Source organism: Ursus maritimus, unplaced genomic scaffold (assembly GCF_017311325.1).
Source record: "Ursus maritimus isolate PB19 unplaced genomic scaffold, ASM1731132v1 scaffold_9, whole genome shotgun sequence".
Classification (NCBI taxonomy): domain Eukaryota; kingdom Metazoa; phylum Chordata; class Mammalia; order Carnivora; family Ursidae; genus Ursus; species Ursus maritimus.
Window position 1 is genome coordinate 65,925,757 of NW_024427107.1, and position 18,523 is coordinate 65,944,279.

General features: G+C 44.8%; 1 long non-coding RNA gene across 1 annotated transcript in view; it reads left to right on the forward strand.

The window, feature by feature from the left end:
• Window positions 1-425: 425 nt before the first annotated feature.
• The window catches only part of LOC103661680, a 70,646-nt gene continuing 52,548 nt past the window's right edge, over window positions 426-18,523 (forward strand). The window contains exons 1-2 of the long non-coding RNA XR_568203.2: window positions 426-616; window positions 17,515-17,630. This is a non-coding gene — a long non-coding RNA (uncharacterized LOC103661680). The remainder of the gene's footprint in view (window positions 617-17,514; window positions 17,631-18,523) is intronic.

The window sequence follows — 18,523 nt, forward strand, 5'->3', positions numbered from 1 at the left end:
CTCTATGGAAACTCCAGGGAAATGGGTACCTACATGGTATCTACCTCTATGAAAAGCCTGAGCAACAATGATTTTACACAGAAATCACAGATTGATAATTTGAATGATGGCAGATAGAATTATTTTGGTTTTGAAGTAATAATAATAATAATAATGTCTTTTATATGTGTAGTATTTTTTGTCTTAAAGTGATTTCATATGTATATTCTTACCGTGACATCCCCAAAGTCCAGGAATATGAATATTGAGTATTATTTATCAACAGTTCCTAGATAAGAAACCCAGAGCCTTGAGAGGCTATATAATAATTGTAAAACTTCTCCCAATCACATGCTTATTGAGCACATCAACCTTATGAGGAAGACATTATCATAACCATTTTTCAGGTAACGCAGCTGTGCCCAAGAGAGGTTGAATAACTTCGTCAAGATCACACCACGAGTAAGGAGAACCAGGATCCAAACATTTGTGTATAAAACCTCATAGTTTCTGCTGTTTCACTGTAGTGTGATGCTCTTCCCCTGAGAGTGGTGGCCATGTGGGAAAGGCCCTGGCCTGGGAGTCAGGAGACCTCTGGTCCTGCTTGTGTCTGCCCCTAACCTACGAGTCATCTTGGGTAAGTCATTTCCCCTCTTCTTCCCTACGGCTTTGTTATGTGAGACATGGAGTGTGGAAATGAGGTACCTTCTAGCTCTAGGACCCTGCATCGTTGAACGACTCCCTGGGTTACAAAGCTGGGGTAATTGACATGGGCACCGATGCCTCGTCTACACCTCTTAGCTCTTGTCCATGTCTTTCACGTCTGAATGAGAATTTCCCTCCAAGAAGAATTCACTGGTAGAGACACAGTTGCTGACTCTGCAGAGAAGAGTGTTGGAAAGGAATGGCAGGACCCAGAGTCGGGGTGGCAGTGGGAAGCCTTCCTCATCCCTTTGGCATGACAAGCCAAGTGTTGCTTCAGGGGAAGGTCACTGAGCATGATCTGCTGTGCTATCTTGGGTTCCCCCAAAGCAGAGCCTACAAGAAGGACTCACACGCAGGTCATTTATTTTGGGAAGTAATCCTGGAGATCAAGAGCGGAGGTGCTGGGAAAAATGATATAGAGGGAGGGAAAGCCAATCCTAAGGGTGCATTCTTGAGGTGGTTCCTGCTGTGGACAACTGGGTCTTGATCCTGGGGGGATCCTGCCTTGGGATTGTCCCTAGAGTCATGGAAAACCATTTTAGTCTTCCACTGGTCATGTAGTTTCCAGGCGGTGTTAATGGTCTTGTACTTCCAGTTTGTACCTACACCAGAGGGGCTGAGCAGACGCCAGCGGAACCAGGGGATGCCTGGGGCAGCAGAAGAGAGATGCTAACACTTGTTGCTTCAGCAACAGCCAGGGCGAACTGATGGGGCATCAGAGATGTCTGGCACAATTGTGTTGCTGGTACCCGGCCCATGCGGGCTGTGGGGTGGGTTGCGGGCTGAGATATGAGGTGGGTGTGGAGGGACTGGAAGCGATTGCTCCAGAGTGCTCTGCCACACTAGGAAGCTGTGTGATGAGGAGACCCTGTAGGTTCTCTCCCATGTGTGCTTTGGGAGATAACCAGCATCTGGGTGCCAACCACTCAGCTCATAGGTGACCTAAAGAGCACCTGCCCAGGAAGAAGGCTTTCCTCCTCTTCTCTGTAATCCCCTTGTCTCCGCTGGAGGAGCTAGGAGTGGAGACAGATGAGGTGGGGAAACTACCTCCTCCTCCCCACCAAGTCCCTTGGGCCAAGAGGCTGAGCCCCGAGTGAGGGGAGGGGAGGGTGCGAATACCAAATTAGACATGACGCGTGTGTTCCACTGCACTGGGCTGAATATTTAGTATCTACAAGTGACCAAAAAGCTATGGGATGTCCCTATGGGGTGCAGAGGGAGATGTGACACGGCAGCATTGATGGCAGTCCCTACGTGGAATGAGGTTTCCATGTTTGCACTTCGCCAGGCTTGGATGGTCAAACGCTGCCTGCCATTACTATTTAGCTATTTGTCCCATGGGACAGCTGGATGGGCAGTACTTCTTTTTCTCCATAGTGGCCTCCTTGGTCTAGATGATGACATGTATATGTGTTATGTGCAATGTTAAGGATCAAGTGTCTTTACGATGGTGGTTTCAGCCTCTAGTGCCAGCAGGGGCCAGATAGGGAGCAGAAGTGAGGGCATAGGGTGCTTGGGACCCATCAACCAGAGTGCTCATGTCCTGCTTACGGGGGGCAGGCACTGTCGAGCTCTCGCAGAGCCTTACAGAAACAGCAGGGTAAGGACTTTGGATCGTTGGTCATGGCTATCAAATACCTGGATGGTTTGCCACCACCATGCTACCCCTCGGTCCTCATGATAGACTCTTCTAATGCCCTACCCCTTGCTGTGTCCGGCTCCTTTTCTAAGTAACTTTACAATGTCCTCCCATTGTGGTTGGGGACACTTTCCTGCCTCTGGGCTCCTCTCGTCCTCAGGTCTTGTTTTGGCCAATGGTGGATTAGCAGCTGCGACACATGGCGGCTTGAGCGAGTGGGGTTCCCTCTTGCATCTCCGCCATCACCACGAGGAGGACACACCTGCACTAGCTGCCGATCCCATCACGGGAATGAGAGGGTGCAGGGCCGAACCACACCAGCCACGCCCCTCCTCAGTCAGCTGACCTGCAGATTATGAGTCAGTGACGGTTGTAGTAAGGCCCTGGGTTTGGGGGCCTGGTCAAGCAGGGATCCTGTTCCCTGTCGGAGCAGTTAAACCGGTCCTACAACTTCTAGGACACCAGTAGCATGGCGCTGTGCCTGCTGAGCCTCTAGGAGGCCTCAGATTATTCCCGACACAGTCAGCGGGCGATCCATGGTGTTCTGTGGGAAGGAGCCGCCCAGGTGGACTGTCTGCCAGACTCCAGGCGACGGGGAGCCTCTGGAGACTGCCCTGGTGTTTGGGCGTATTCGAGGCACCCCTGGGGGGGGGGGTCCCTTCTTCCTTTCCTTTGTTCTGTCTGCACGGGATCCTGGGGGATCTGGTGGTTAGCCCCCGTGAGCTAAAGGGCCCTCACAGGCTCTCCGATGGAGTCTATGTGGTTCCTGTTCTTAGTATTTGTACTCTGGGCTTTTACAACTTCAAAGAGCTCCTCACCCATATTCACTAATTAATTCATTACTACGGCAAGTAAAACCTGAGCAATGAGAGAAAAATGTTATTAGCACGAATACCAGAGGCTCATTATTTAGAATAGTTGCCCGGAGCCAGGCTCCCTCTGCCGGGGCTGTTAACCCCTTCCCGGGCTGGCAGGCACTCCTGGGGCAAGTGTGTGCCCCGGGGCCGAGTCCGCCTGGCACTCAGCAGTCACCAGGCACCTACTGCGTGCTCAGCTTGTTCTGCCAAGGTGCCACGGGGATGCCAGAAGCTGTAAACGTGGTTTCTGACCTCAAGGGCCTTCAGTCTAGTGAGAGCTCTGGAGTCAGGGAGACCTGAGTTTGAATCCTGGCAATTTATGAGCGGTGTGATTTAGGGCTAAGTAGCCTGTTTCCTCCCCTCTAAAGTGAGATGCTAATACCTTCTTAGGGGTAAAGCGAGGATAAGCAACGTAATGCAAATAAAAGGCCCGGCCCATGGGGAGTGCTCCATAAAGCTGTGAGCTACCCACTTACTAATTCACCCAGACGAGCATCTCTCCTCGCAAGCCTGGCACAGGCACACGGGACAGTGTGGCAGAAGGAAGGGAGCTGGCAGAGGGTAGAAATGGGGGACACCTTTGTCTCAGGGGTGCTATGAGGAAGAGGAAGCAGAGAGGGAAACCAGAGGGCGGTGGGGTAGGAGGCACTGCGGGCAGGTGGGCTGCACGCGGGGAGCCACGAGAATGGGGGCGGGGGCAGGAAGGTGGCCGCCAGCAGTGCCCTGCACTCAGAGACATGGAGCAGTGTGTAGTCAGGAGACAGTCACCCAATTGATCACCCAAGGGTCGCTGAGCACCTAGGCAGCCATGAAAGGCTCCGCTCGGTCTCCTCCTGAGGGGGGAGTGTGGCTGACCACCACTGTCTGCCCCTCTGGACTGATTCAGCCATCCATCCGTGCCCAGGGAACATGTTTGAATAATAGCTATTCGCCAGGCCTTCGTCTCAGCGTTTAAACTACTTATTAATTGGATCCTCATGGCAGTTGCGAGGTATGGATATTATCTCTGCTTTACAGTTGAGAAAAAAGAGGCAAAGCTGTGATTGGTGCCCCGACCTGATCCCTGGGTCTGGTATGCCATCCCAATAGGAGGCCCTTTATTTTTTATTTATTTATTTTTAAAGATTTTATTTATTTACTTGAGAGAGAGAGAGGTAGGTCTGTGTGCCCCTGCTCGGCCCCCAGGACAAGCTCTGTCCTGGTCCCAGTCCAGCCTTCTTGTCCAGGGTTTCACTTTCTTGGTCTTTTTCGCACAGTGGGTGCAGGGTTAAAGCATATTGTGAAAACTGTGTCTCTTCATGGATCTTTTCACATAACATTTAATCGCTGGTAATGACTGTGACCCCAGCAGTCCTCATCTAGTGAACTTCAAGTTGGCATTTCAATTAGCTGTACTGATTGCTGGGTTTGGACATTTCATATATTTGTGGGGTAGCTTAGCCTGAGAGCAGTCAGCTAAGGGACTTATTACCACAGTGCTTCTTGGGAGGAATAAATAACCTCATTACAGCTTCTTTTGCTCCGGTCGAGAGAAAGGAAGAAAAGTCGAATCTCTCAGGGCAGTTGTTTGCGGGCTCTGGCCCTTTCCCTCCCTTCCTCTCCCTTCCTCTCCTTCCCTCTCCTCTCCTCTCCCCTCCCTTGACTTGCCTCTTCTTTCTTCCTTCTGTTCATCATTTCTTTCCTTTGCTAAAGCCTTTGATGGAAATAACATAGTGACCTAGTGTCTCCAGGCCTCACAGGCTCATGGATATAGCTGGGGTCTCATTAACAGTTAAACTTGGAGCTTACACACACACACACACACACACACACACACACACACACACACACGCCCTCCCTGAAGTCCAAGTCCCCTCCTTCCCCAGGTATCCCTAGGAGAGCCCCACATGTCTCACAGGTGCTTACAAGCTGGTTTTCCTGTGGCATCTGCCGCATTCTTCTCTCCTGCTGGGGTGTCCTGCCAGGACTCCGTGAGGCATTGGGGGGCAGTGTGGCAGCCCTGAGAGCAGGGTCTCTTGCTGCCCTGCCCAGGTTAGCTGCCCTGGGGTGGAGCCATCTGGAGCCCTCAGCACATTCAAGCATCTCCCAGGTTGGACCTGCCCCTGGACGCGAGGTTTAGACCCCATCTCGTCCTCCCATACCTCTCTCTTCCCTTCTCTCCTCTGGGTGTCTATGCCTCACCTCCATCCTACTTCCCCACCTCCTGCCCCTTTCAGCCAGATACACCAAACCCCACCTGTGGTAAACTCAGGTGGACACCTAGGCCCCACCCAGGCTCACCTGGGACACGCTGTCATTTCAGAAAGAAGTCCTGAAATGGATGCTAATATTTCATTTTGCTGTAGCTGACTCCAGGATCTGCTCTCCATCAGGGTTACCACGATGCCCTGCTCTTTTCCTAAATGAAACCTGTGTGGTCTCTGGAATGAGCCTTGGGTTTAGTGGAGTCACAGGCCCTGATTTCAACCCTCTAGCACTTTAGGACCCTTTCCTGTTAGTTAATATTTTTTTCCCTTAATTTATCTGTAAATTCAGGAGTGTTAAATGAGATACTGTGAGTAAAACATTTTCCTGGTACATAATAATACCAGGGAAATAATAATAATAATAATAATAATTTTTTTCTTACCGACCCTCACTACACTGCTTAAAAACATACAGTTGCCTCTGCTGTAGTAAATCTGAACTCCTTTCCCTGCCACCACCATGATGGGCCCCGTGGCCCCGTTCTACTTGCCTTGGCCTTTCCCACCTTCCTGCCCTGGCTGCTTTCATCTTCCTCAGTCTGTTGAGATGGAAAAATCCTCAGTTACGATTTGGACCAATGAGACCTAAGATTCAGTTCAGCCTCACTGTTTACTAGCTGTGTGAACTCGTGTGCTTCCTGGGGCTTTCTGTTGGCTTCCTGTTCCGGTAAGCATCCTCCCAGAAGGAAACGGTGCTGTTCTGGTTATCTATGGCTATGGACAAACCACTCCACAACTAAGCAACTAGACATTGTTGGTCATGAATTAAAATAGCATGCAGTGAGGATAGCTCCCAGAGGTGTGGGGCTTTGGCTGAGGTGGCTGTAACTGCTAGAGACATCCAGGTTGGCTCAGTTAGATGCTGCCGGGTTCTTTGGTTCTTCCTCACTCTGCTTCTGCGGGATGTGAATGTCCAAGATGGCGCCTCCACTCATGTCTGACATCTGGGCTGGTATGGCTGGGACAGCTGGAACAATTCAGGCATTTTCTCTTTTTATATGGCCTGTACAACCTTGGGTTTCCTCACAATGTGGTGATTTCAGGGCTTCTCAGTCTTAGCATTATTGACATTTTGGGATGGACAGTTCTTTTTTGTGGGTGGTCGAGAATCAGATTCCAGCTTTCCTAATCTCCAGCTTTTATACATTTCACTGAGCTATACTTGAGTTTGAATGACTTATTGTCGAAAACATGGACTCAGTCCCAAAGGTCACTCAGTCTTGTATTTCTCTTCAGGACTCCTTTAGGAAAGCAAATGCCCGCTATGCCAGACATTATAACATTTAGCAATGCTGTAGAAGAGAATGTGAAAGGAGACTTATTTAAATGATACCATGTACCACACACTATTTTGGGTATGTATATATATTCATACATAAATATACAATAAAAAAATTAAATCCTGTTATGGTAATAATATCCTCATTTTACAGTTAGCAGCACTGAGACCCATATAGGTCAAGTGCCTTGCTCATCTTGGACAGGGTAGCAAAGATCTTGCAGGTATTGTCAGTATCATGAAAAATGTAGGGGTTGTGTGACCTAGCCCCAGAGCTGTTTTAACTCTTTCCACTCATACCACAATATCTGTTTTATTCTGTCCACTTGAAAGTCATGCATCTGTGTAACTTCAGCTTCTCTCTCTCCATCTACCTAACAACATCTGGGAGCTTGGGAAAGGCTTTCTCTGATATTTATCATGCCCATGAGAGTCACTAGGCAATCAGTGGGTTTCTTTGCAGAGAGCAAAAGCACGCGGACAACTCAGGGGAGCCTGATGCCATATTTTTAGGGCACTTGTTTCTGTGCAGTTCTTGTTTCTCAGTGTTGATCGTCATTGGTTGCAAATGGACAAGGGCTGTGTGTGAGGTTTGTGCGGATGTTCAGGACGTGCAGTCCCCGAGCCCCTGAGTGATGGGTGGTCATGTTTCTGGCATTTGACAAGGCTTAAGTATAGACATCACGATAGGTTGTCACTACAGGTTCGGTTCAAGGATGTTTTTATATGGAAAGGGGAGGGGTCCAGGAGAAGGAGTTTGAGTCGTGAAGAATGAAAGTTCAGTGTTTCGCCACATCAACTGCTAAATCGCACTTACACTTTCTCCAGATCCCCACAGACTTTAATTCCCAGTTTTTATTTGAAGACAACAATGTCAATGTATGGATTGCTGTGACGGACTTTTTAATGTCTCTGAGAGAATACCAGGATATTCTAGTACTTCTGCCCCGGAGACTGTGAATCAGTAATTCCCTGACACCCAGTAGGTGTTCAAGAAATGTTGGTTAAGTGAATGAAAGAGCCATGGTTTGGCCTGGGAGCTGAAATGGTGCATTACAGGTGTTGACAGTGGACAATACAGTATATTATCAATTGTAACCCTCATTATTCCAGGGACTTTATGGTCCAGTCTCAAAGATAGATCGTTCCAGTAACAAAAAAGTAGCAAGAGCGAAAGTTATGAAAAAGTAATTCATATTCATTTTTTAACAGATTTTATTTATTTATCTGAGAGAGAGAGAGAGAGAGATTGAGAGCACAAGCAGGCAGAGCAGGAGGGAGAAGGAAAATCAGTCTCCTCGATAAGCAGGGAACCCAATATGGGGCTTGATCCCAGAACCCTGGGATAATGACCTGAGCTGAAGGCAGACACTTAACTGACTGAGCCACCCAGGCATCCCTCATACTCATTTTTTATTGACTTCCTCAGAGAACACTAGAGGGAAAGGGTCCATTTTATTCACTGAAACATCGTGTACTCTCCCTTCCCTTTTCTCTCCATCTGCTCAGACCTAGTGGCTGCTCTAAGGTCCCTCCAGGTACCATCCCCAAGGATTACTTCCTTGTAATTCTTAAGCAGCTTTATGTCTCTCCCCACATCCCCCCCTTTTTTTGTTTGTTTTTAATGCAATTCTCCTTGGTCTCTTCCTTCTAGAGGACTCTTGGTTCTCTATAGGAGAAGAAGGGGACTGGGGAAACTAAATGAACAATTACAGGATTTTTCTTTGTGAGCAAAGGAGAGGTAAAGTCTATGAAGACTCACATGACAATTTTTATTCTATAATTGCTTCCTGCATTAACTTGTTTATTGAGCAAATATTAAGTAGCAAGTGTATGTACAACAATTTTGTCATACATTCATAAACATAGAGCTTGTCTGTTTTTGATTTTAATATCTAGTAGCGGATTACCTTCCCTTCAAAACTGTAGAAATTCATGCAATCAACTTGCAGAAGTGCTTGTTTCTTTGCATTTTCATCAGCTCTGGTTATTGTCTCCTCTTCAATTGTCAGTCTGATGAGTTCCTTTGATTTGCATTTCCTGGAATATTAGTAAAAATGTTCTAAGAATATTTTCATACTTATTATCTATTTGGATTTTCTCACTAGTGATTTGGACTGTTTTTATGATTTTCCCATTTTTCTGATTGTTTTTCTTTTTGAATAATCAATTTTGTAGGTATTCTTTATGTATTAGGGGCATTAACCCTTCACTTATTAAATTTGTTGAATTAATGAGGATAATAGTAGCTTCTATAACAAATGAACCTCCAAATCTCGGTCCCTTAATATGATGGAAGATTATTTCTTGTTCTTCTAACAGCCCAGTGTGAGCGTTTCTGGTTTGCAGGTGGGCAGCTTTCTTCCAATTGGTGTTTCAGGGACTTGGATTCTTACCATCTTATGGCTTTCCCATCCATCATGGCTTTGGAGTCCTCTGCATGTAGCTGAAGAAAGGCAAAAGCAGGGTGGAGAATCCCTACCAACTTCTTAAAAGCCCTGGTCTAGAAGTGCCATACACCATTCATTGCTGATGCAACATTGATACAAGGGGGCTGGCTATGTTCTGGACTGGGCTGCTATCTCTCAGTGTGAATTTTTGGTAGGTGGCTAGCCATCTCTCTGCCACGCATGTTGCGGGTATTTATTTTCCATTCTAGTACTTGTCTTTTGACTTTGCTTATTATATTTTGTCATAAAATAATAAAGATTACAGAATGATCTCTGTCGGTTTATCTATCATCTATCCATCTAATCTTTCTATATTGCCACCTCAAGGTTATACGCATTTCTCCTGACATTTCTTAATGCATCTGTAATATATATTTCAATATGGTAGGAGTCTGTTTTTTTTTAAACCACAGTTTTTCCAGTGAATTAAGTTGCCCTTTTTTGGGTCATATATTGTTTCTTTATATATTAACCCCATCCTAGTCTCTATTCAATGTCACACATTTGCTTGTCTAGTGTTATGGAAATATCAGACTAGGCTGACCACAACGGATTTATAGTAAGTTTAAGAGTGGCTTCATCAAGTCTCTCATTACTATCATCTTAACTATTAGGTTATTGGGCTTTCTCTTTAAATAAGTTACTCTCATCTTTCTTTTTTTTATTTTATTAAGATTTTATTTATTTACTTGATAGAGAGACAGAGCACAAGCAGAGGGAGCAGCAGGTGAAGAGAGAAGGAGAAGCAGGGTCCCTGCTGAGCAGGGAGCCCGATATGGGACTCGATCCTGGGACTCTGGGATCATGACCTGAGCTGAAGGCAGACACTTAACCAACTGAGCCACCCAAGTGCCCCTACTCTCATCTTTCTTAGCTCCAGCTTCTGTGGTTCAGAAACAAAAATAAAAATATTTTCAGATTGCTGTGGTAGGTTAAAGAGGACCACAGATTCCTTGACATTTCTCCTATTGAGAAATGGGGACTATGTTTCATCCCCTTGAATCTGGAGAGACTCTGTATTGCTCTCACCAAGAAAACAGGGCAGAAGAGGTGCCATGCAAGTTTCTGGGCCCAGACCTCAAGAGAATGGCAGCATCTACTTCCTCTCTCTTGAAACATTTGCTTTTGGAGCCGCTGTGTAGGAAATCTGACTATCCCAGGGTCACCATGATGTGGAAGTCCAAGCCACGTGGCAGGATCCTGGATGGTGTGAAGAGGGAGAAAGAAACAGAGAGAGGCCAAGGAACATCAAAGTGCCAGTGATGTGATGAAGAGCCATTGTGAAGTGAATCCCTTAGCCTCAGTCACCCCAGCTGGTGGCACGGAATCTGAGATGAACCTCCAAGCTGAGCCCCACCCCCACCGCAGTTCCTGGAACACAACATTGTAAAAACATAAAATGGTTTTAGGCCACTATGTTTTGTGGTAGTTTGTATGTGGCATTAGATAATCAGACAAGTTGGAGATGCCATATCACACGTGGAGTGCCCTGTTCAGGAAATAAGGTAGCTGTTACTGCCATTAGCATTATAATTTCTCCTGGAGGAGATCACAAGTACTTTATTTTAACCTTTTCTCTTTTCCAGCAGTCAGCTTCAATGCTGGCATCAGCCGTTGTTCAGAACCTTCATGCTGAGCTGTCCATCAACTTAGTCTCTAGAATATATGGGACGTTTTGGCATGGCACATGGTGTGCCTGGGGGTCTTGGGCCTCCTTGGACCATCTCCAACTTCTCCCCTGTCCTGACCTCCCTCTACTTGCTAAAGTCATCCTTTCTTCCATTCCAGGAAGAAATGGTTTATCCCAGAACATAGCATGTGGATGCCCTGAACTTTTTCAATGTTGTCTTTCTGTCTCCTTTCCACATTGTTTTTTCCCAGCCTGCCACTCCCTGTAAAACCCGACAAGGTCTCCCCTATTATCTCCCAATTGTTAACGCCAGTCACCTCTCCACGCACAGCCCTGTTGCCCTGTCGCTATGAGCCTTTCCTAAGTGTTCTAGCTCATGTGCCTCCCTTCCTCCTCCGAATTTCTTCAGTGCTTTTATTTCTACTTCTTACATGTATTAAATGCAGGCTGATGGGGCACCTGCATGGCTCAGTTGGTTAAGTGTCTGACTCTTGATTTGGGTTCAGGTCATGATCTCAGGGTCCTAAGATCAGGCCCCATTTTGGCTTCATGCTGAGTGTAGCGCCTGCTTAAGATTCTCCGTTTCCCTTTCCCTTTGCCCTCCCTGTGATCTCTGTCTCTTTCCCCCTCTCTCTCTCTTTCAAAAAAATATAGGCTGACTGGTTGCCTGACCAAGTCATGTCATGCCGCTTATTCCTTCATTCAACAAATATTTATTAAGCCTCTATCACATGCCAGACACTGTTCTAGTTGCTGGGGGATATAGCAATGCAGAAAACAGAAAAAAATCCTGTCTTAATGCAGCATAAATTCTTACGTGAAGTAACAGATGTTGGATAAATAAATATGTTACATAACATGTTAGGTGATGACAAGTGTAGCAGAGAATTAAACGGGGAAAGCAGAGAGATAGAAAGGAGTTGGACCTTTTTTGGGGGTAGGTGTTATTACTTTTATGAACTGTTAATTATAAAATAAACCATAAAACTAAATTTTACCAAAAAAGCCTTGTAATCCAGCGTCATGACTAGAAACTAATCACCCCAGCTCTTTTGAGATACTCCTGTCACATAGTAGGTGATAAGCATTCTTTTCTTTTCTTCTTCTTTCTTTGAAATCTTAAATATTGCCATGGGCTGAATGCTTATATTCCCCCCAAATTCATAGGGTATTGCAATTTTAAGTAAGGTGATTAGGGAAGAACTCACTGGGAAGGAGACTTTAGGCAAAAACTTGAATGAGGTGCAAGAGGGGCTGATGTGACTATCTGGGGCAAGAACATTCTGGGAAGAAGAAAGAACAAGTGCAAAGGCCCTGAGGCAGGGCTCAGTTATGAATGTGAAGGAACAGCAAGAAGGCCTGACTCTCTGTCAAGTCCTGGAGGGCTAGAATCATCTGTTATGTTTCTTGTGTCTCTCCCTTAGCACTTAACTCAGGACTGGGTACCTAGTAGATATGGATAGAAACACAGAATATTAGAGCTCAGGAGTAGTTTCTAATGTTTCTAATTCCCCCATTTTGCAAATGAGGAGCCTGAAGTCCCAAGAGTGAAAGTGGCTTGCCCAGTTGTCCACACCTCTACTGTTTCTGCCCCTGTGGTTGCCACTGCCACCATGATTACTATTACTATTACCACTACTGTTAGTATAACTCAAATCCCAGGGCCCTACATAATTTCTCATGTACACTGCCACATTCAAAGAAACATACTTCAGTAAGGAAAAGGTATTTACAAAGCAGTTATAAGTGTTACCCATATCCCTTGAAGAACATGAATGAAAATCCATCTCAAAATGCAGAGCCATGTCCTCCTCCCTTCCTTTCTCGGCCTCTCATCCTCTCGTTCCCCATCCTCCTCAAATCCTTTTCTTTCTCTGCCTTTGATCAGGTATTGGCCTTTCTCTCTCTTGCCTCTTCCTTGGTTTCTTTGATTCCTTTCTCCCCATCCTCCCTCTTTTGTATTAAAACAAACAAATGCCCAGAAGGCAAACAAAGATAGAACAGGGCAAGGGATGGGAAGGAACTGAATGGGCATTGGAAAAGTCTGTTTAGTTGCCAAGAGAAGAAAGGGCTGGGAACCTACCTTGTCAGTGTTTGTCTTTGTCAAACTGCTATTATTTCTATTTCTACTGGTACTGTTGACAACCATGATCACTTGTATTCCATTTCTTATTTTACAAGGAATTTGTATAGCCAAGATTTAACTGGAATTGGAACCCACATGTGGTGAAGGCCAACCCTCCATTATTTCCATTACATGTTGGTTGAATGATTGAGTGAGAAAATGAATGAAGTGAGGGTCCTTGCCAGTTTATATAGCACTTCCCAATCAAGAGCAAAGAGGAAGTAACTTAATTTTCTTCCTCGTGCCTTTTTAATACCATGGCTGACCATGTGCTTATTATTTGCTGGCATGAAAGAAGTACGTATGAATAAGCATAATAAGAGAACAAACAATCTCTGTTGAGAAACCCTGATGGTTAATTTCATGTGTCAGCTTGACTGGGCCATGGCCTGATCACGTATTTGGTTAAACATTATTCTGGGTGTACCCATGAGGGTGTTTCTATTTGAGATTAACATTTGAATTGATATACTAAGTGAAGCAGATTGCTGTCCCCAATATGTGGACCCGAATAAAACAAAAAAGAGAATTTGCTCCCTCACCTGACTGTTTTTGAGCTGCTACATCGGTCTTCTCTTGCATTAGGACTGGAACACACATCATTAGCTTTCCTGGTTCCCAGGCCTTCGGACTTAGATGGGAACTATACCACCGGCATGCTGTGTCTCCAGGTTATAGACAGCACATCATGGGACTCCTTAGGCTCCATAATCGTGTGAGCCAACTCCTTTAATAAATCATATATATATATAGAATACGCATGTGTATGATATATATGTATATATGTGTATAGGGTTTACACATATACCATATATACACACACATACACACTTACATATATATATCCTATTGGTTTTGTTTCTCTGGAAAGCCCCGACTAATAACAGAACCTTTTTATATATTTGTATATACATATGTGGAAAATGAATGTATTACAGAGCTAATGATGGACTCTAGATGGGTAGAACTGGATTCAAATCCTGGCCTTGCACTCACTGTGTGACCTCAGGCAAGTTGCTTCACCTCCCCAGACTTTAGCTTCCTTTCCTGCTAAATGGATATAATAAATATCTCACTCCTCGCTGCTACCCAATGTCCATCTGCCCTTTGGTGCTTTCTAACCCAAATCCACCTTCGTTATATAATTTGTCCTCTGCACAGCCATAGGTTTCTCTGTTAATTGCTATGGAACATGGAATGCATTTCTGGTCAAGGTGACATAGAGCTATTTCTGTGAGATACTTATGTCTACATGTGAGGCTTGGAGCTGTGGTGACCTTCTTGTGACCACAAAATTCAGGCTGCCTGGGGATGGCAGAGAGGTTGATGTGATCACCACTGAGTTTATCAATTGTGAAGTTGCCTACCTCTGGACTTCCTGTTATAACTTCCCTCTGGTTTAAACCAGTAGAGCTGGGATATCTGTTTCCTGAGGTTGAAGGAGTCCCAAGTGATGTACTTGGTTGTGTTGTGAATATTAAGTGAATTAGCCTATATAAAACACTTCACACACTGTTTGGCACTTAGTAAAGAATCAATAAATGCTCGCTTTAATAAGAAAATATGAATAAATCCATTATATCTGTCACCAGGAATAGCCTAAAGTATAATTCATGTTTCACTTGGTTCTCCAGAAGTTCTTACAAGACAGAAAAATAGAAGAGATGGAGACCAGCTGCTATGTAGAGAAAAGTTGACAGCTTTTTCTATATTTATGATAATTTCCTCAGGCTAGATTCCCAGAAGTGGTATAGCTGGGCACAAGCATTTTAAATTCTCTTCACACATATTACTAAATCGCTTTCCCAAAGGTTGAGCCATTTTACGCTACAACCAGCGATATCGGTACCTGCCTTTCACCTTATCTTGGTCAATATTTGGAATTATTATTTAAAATGATTTTTTGTTCCTGGTAGGCGGCATGTGGAATCATCATTTTAATCTAATTTCTTTTGACTAGTAGTAAGTTTTAAAATTCTTATCTAGGCGTCTAAAACCTTCTGGGTCTGGTTGGGATTTAGGAGTGCTTTCCAATACGGGAAGTGGGAGTCTGGAAGGGAGCTCATCCCCATCTCCCAGGATTTACAGTGGTTTGCTTGTTTGAAGTAATTAAAGAGCTTGAAATAATTTGCCTTTGTAGTATCTGGATCATCTAGGATTGCATGACTATGTTTTTCCTGAACGCTGTGAGTCCTCTTCCTAAATGGGAACAGAAAAAGGACATCAATGCTAAGAATAATGTCTTATTACTGGGGCTGCCCCTGAGGTGTGTAGGGGCCCTGGAAGATATTTTTTACAAGACATCTGTCTAAACAATTTGAGTCGCCCCAAGTCAACATATTAGTATCATTCTGGTGGCTAAATGTTAGATGATTCCCACAAAAGAATATCACGCTGGCCATTCAGAGCAATCCTCTTGCCAGGCCATCCTCCTGGAACCATAGTCCAGCCATTAGGCTCTTGAGCAATTTTGTTTTTTAAAGATTTTATTTATTTACTTGAGAGAGAGAGAGAGGGCACACAAGTGGGGGTGTGTGTGTGTAACATGTAACAGAAGGAGAGGGAGACACAGACTCCCCGCTGAGCAGGGAGCCTGATGTGTGACTAGATCCCAGGACTTCGGGATCATGGTCTGAGCCGAAGGCAGATGCTTCACTGACTGAGTCACCCAGGTGCCCTTCCTGAGCAATTTAATAAGCACAATATCTGGAGCTCCATGGGGCATCTGTCAACCCCACGCATTCAGCAGGAGTGAGAATAGAGAGAGAGCATCTCTAAAGGAGGAAACAGAGCCCAGGTCCGGGCTTGGCACACCCTGCCTGATGGCACTGCTAGCCCAAGACCCATTGTAGGTACCAGAAGTGTCTTTACAAAATCACGAGGAGAACACTCTAGCTCACGTGGGCCCCCTTGCCTGGCTTTAAGGGGTACTTACAGTTATCCGTACACTAACAGCTAATTATAATTCTGCTTTTCCCATGTACTAGGCCCTATTCTAAATGTTTTCCATTGAGGTAGGTATTACTATCATCCTATTTTGTAGGTGCAAAAGTGTGCTTTTGATGCTAGCAGATTGTCCTGTGCAGTGTGATGTAAAGGCTGGGCTCTAGCCAGCTCTGCTACAGTGCCTTAGCTCCAGAATGAAGGCCCCTCCAGACTGTTCATCTCCATCCAGGAGTTCCCCCTTCTCCTTGCCTGTTAAATCTCTTCTACTTCCAGAGGTTCTCACATCTGTTCTTTCCCATTAAGTGTCTGACTTGCATCTTTACCTGATGCTACCTAACACATCGATGACCCCCATGCCAGCCCCTTTCTTTGATGGCATTACACAACACAAATGTCTTCCCACATCCAAAAAGATCTTTTCGAACAACACTTGATTATGGTTATAGAATGTATTTCCTTGCAGTAGGCTGATTCTGAAATTTCTACCGAACAGCAGGGTCACACTCACAAAGGACCACTACCCATGTATGCAGGCCTGCTTAGCATTTTGGATTTTGAATAGCTGCCCCAAGAGCTTTGAAAAATGTTTTCCCCCTCCATTATTTTCCAAGGGAAATGTCAGATCAACATATGATTTTGAAAGAAGCATCTCTAAATTAAAATGCAGTGTAATTGACAATTGTGGGTCCCTTCCATGACTCCAAATCTTATTACAAGATAGTCATTCAGTCTTTTACTTGCTAGGGTATACAAAAATGGTATATAAGTAGCAAAAGGAAAATTTTTGAAGTCTGCAGTTATTTCTAAATTGCCACATTTCCCCCTTAAATTTTAAACATAATGTTAAGGTGTGCTGCCTGATTCCTCTCCTTCACACCCTACAGAATGTGTTTGGTAAATATATACAGAAAGTGAATTTGACAGTATATGTATCATATGTGTATGCATATTATTTTGATTTTCAATTTGCAAATACATTAAACTAATTGGACTGTTGGTCCACCATTGGTCAGAAGAGTCTGAGTTATACAGGGATCGATAAGAAATTTGTCATTCTCTTATGAAAGAAGCCTCATTTTAATTGTTTTGCATTGCTAAAGATGGTGAGCAAGAGAACCAAAAGCAAGAGAACCATTCAGCCACAGGGCGTGCAGTTTGAATATTTTACATCTGTAAATGGGATTCCTTTCGGCATCTTATCAGAACACAATGAATTTGATTTTGGAGAGGCGGCAGATCCTATGCACCATTTTCCTCATAACAGAAACATCTATTGTGTGACCCAACGAGCGGGTTTGAATTCTTCTAGCTCATGGTTCAATCTTCAATTGTCAAACAGTTATACTTCCTCCAACTTTTGACACTTCCATTTTATGCGATTCTATTGAAAGGGAATTGTGGTGCCTAAGATTTAATTTAAACCTGTTTATTGAAATAAGCAGATACTGTGAGGGCCAGTAGTCTGAATCCTTGAGGGCTGAGATGGTTGAATTTGGAAAAATATAAAGATTTAGCAGGGGTGCAATAAGCTGGGAGAATTGACCACAGCAGGGAGGGAGAGCTATAGAAAAGGGGGACTGGTATTTTATTATCAGAGTCCAGTCTGAAGTACTCTTAGGGGACTAAAAAGGCTTCTTTTTTCTTTCTCCCACGCAAAGAACAAAATCAGGCCCGATGCATCCAAAGGGCACAGGAAGCAGATTGCATCTTGATCCAACAACGAGCTTCCTATCAGTTCCATGCATTCCGTTATAGAATGGGCTGCCTCAAGGAGGTAAGTAGTCAAACTCACCACCCACAACAGCTCCATAGGGTAGGTAATGTGACGACACTTACCTGGCAAGAAATCTGAGGTTCAGAGAGGCTATGTGGCCAGTGTGGAGTCACAGTAAGGGCTGGATTTTGAATCCGCGTCTCTCTGACCCCAAACCCTTTGATTTCTCTACGATACCAATACCTGTTCTATAATCGCCGTGAGGTCCCCATCATGGGAGGCCTCCAGGCAGAGACAGGTTGGTAGGAGAAATTTGTACGCTGGGCAGAAATTTATGCCGAATGATCTTTCAGGTCACTTCTCTTTCCAAGGTCAGTGATTCTATGATCTTGTGACTCCAGCAGTCTCCTCCTTGGGAAAGGAGGAGATGCAAATTTTAATACCAGCTCAGAGACTTTGCCCTTTTCAGCTACTTCTCTGGCTCAGTCCCCCCTGTCTCAGGGATCCCGTACGTCATGCCTAGGTCACCTTCCGCACTTACCAGACTTGACTCTATTTAATTTGTGCTCGTATCTGCCTCTCCCGCCAGACGCCCACAGATGTTAGGAGTCATCTCTGGGGATCTTTTCCTTCTCCGGCGGCAACCTCCCCACTCCTAGAAAGCAGCCCAGTGCCTGATACTTTAGTGTTCTTGGAATAAATGAATGGGTATGATTCATGTTGTTAAAGCACCTTTTACTATCAAGCTGGGGATATTGTAATAAGTTCAGAGAAAATGTAGCTATTCCTTTCAAAGTAATGACTTCAAATAGGGGGATGGCATGATAGGTATGGGAGTTGTGCAAAATGACCATTGAGTGTATAATTATAAATGATCCTAAAGCAACAAATGAGGTGTTCATCTATAAAAATTAATATGTTGACATCAGAAAGACTAAGCGGAGTCTCTACAA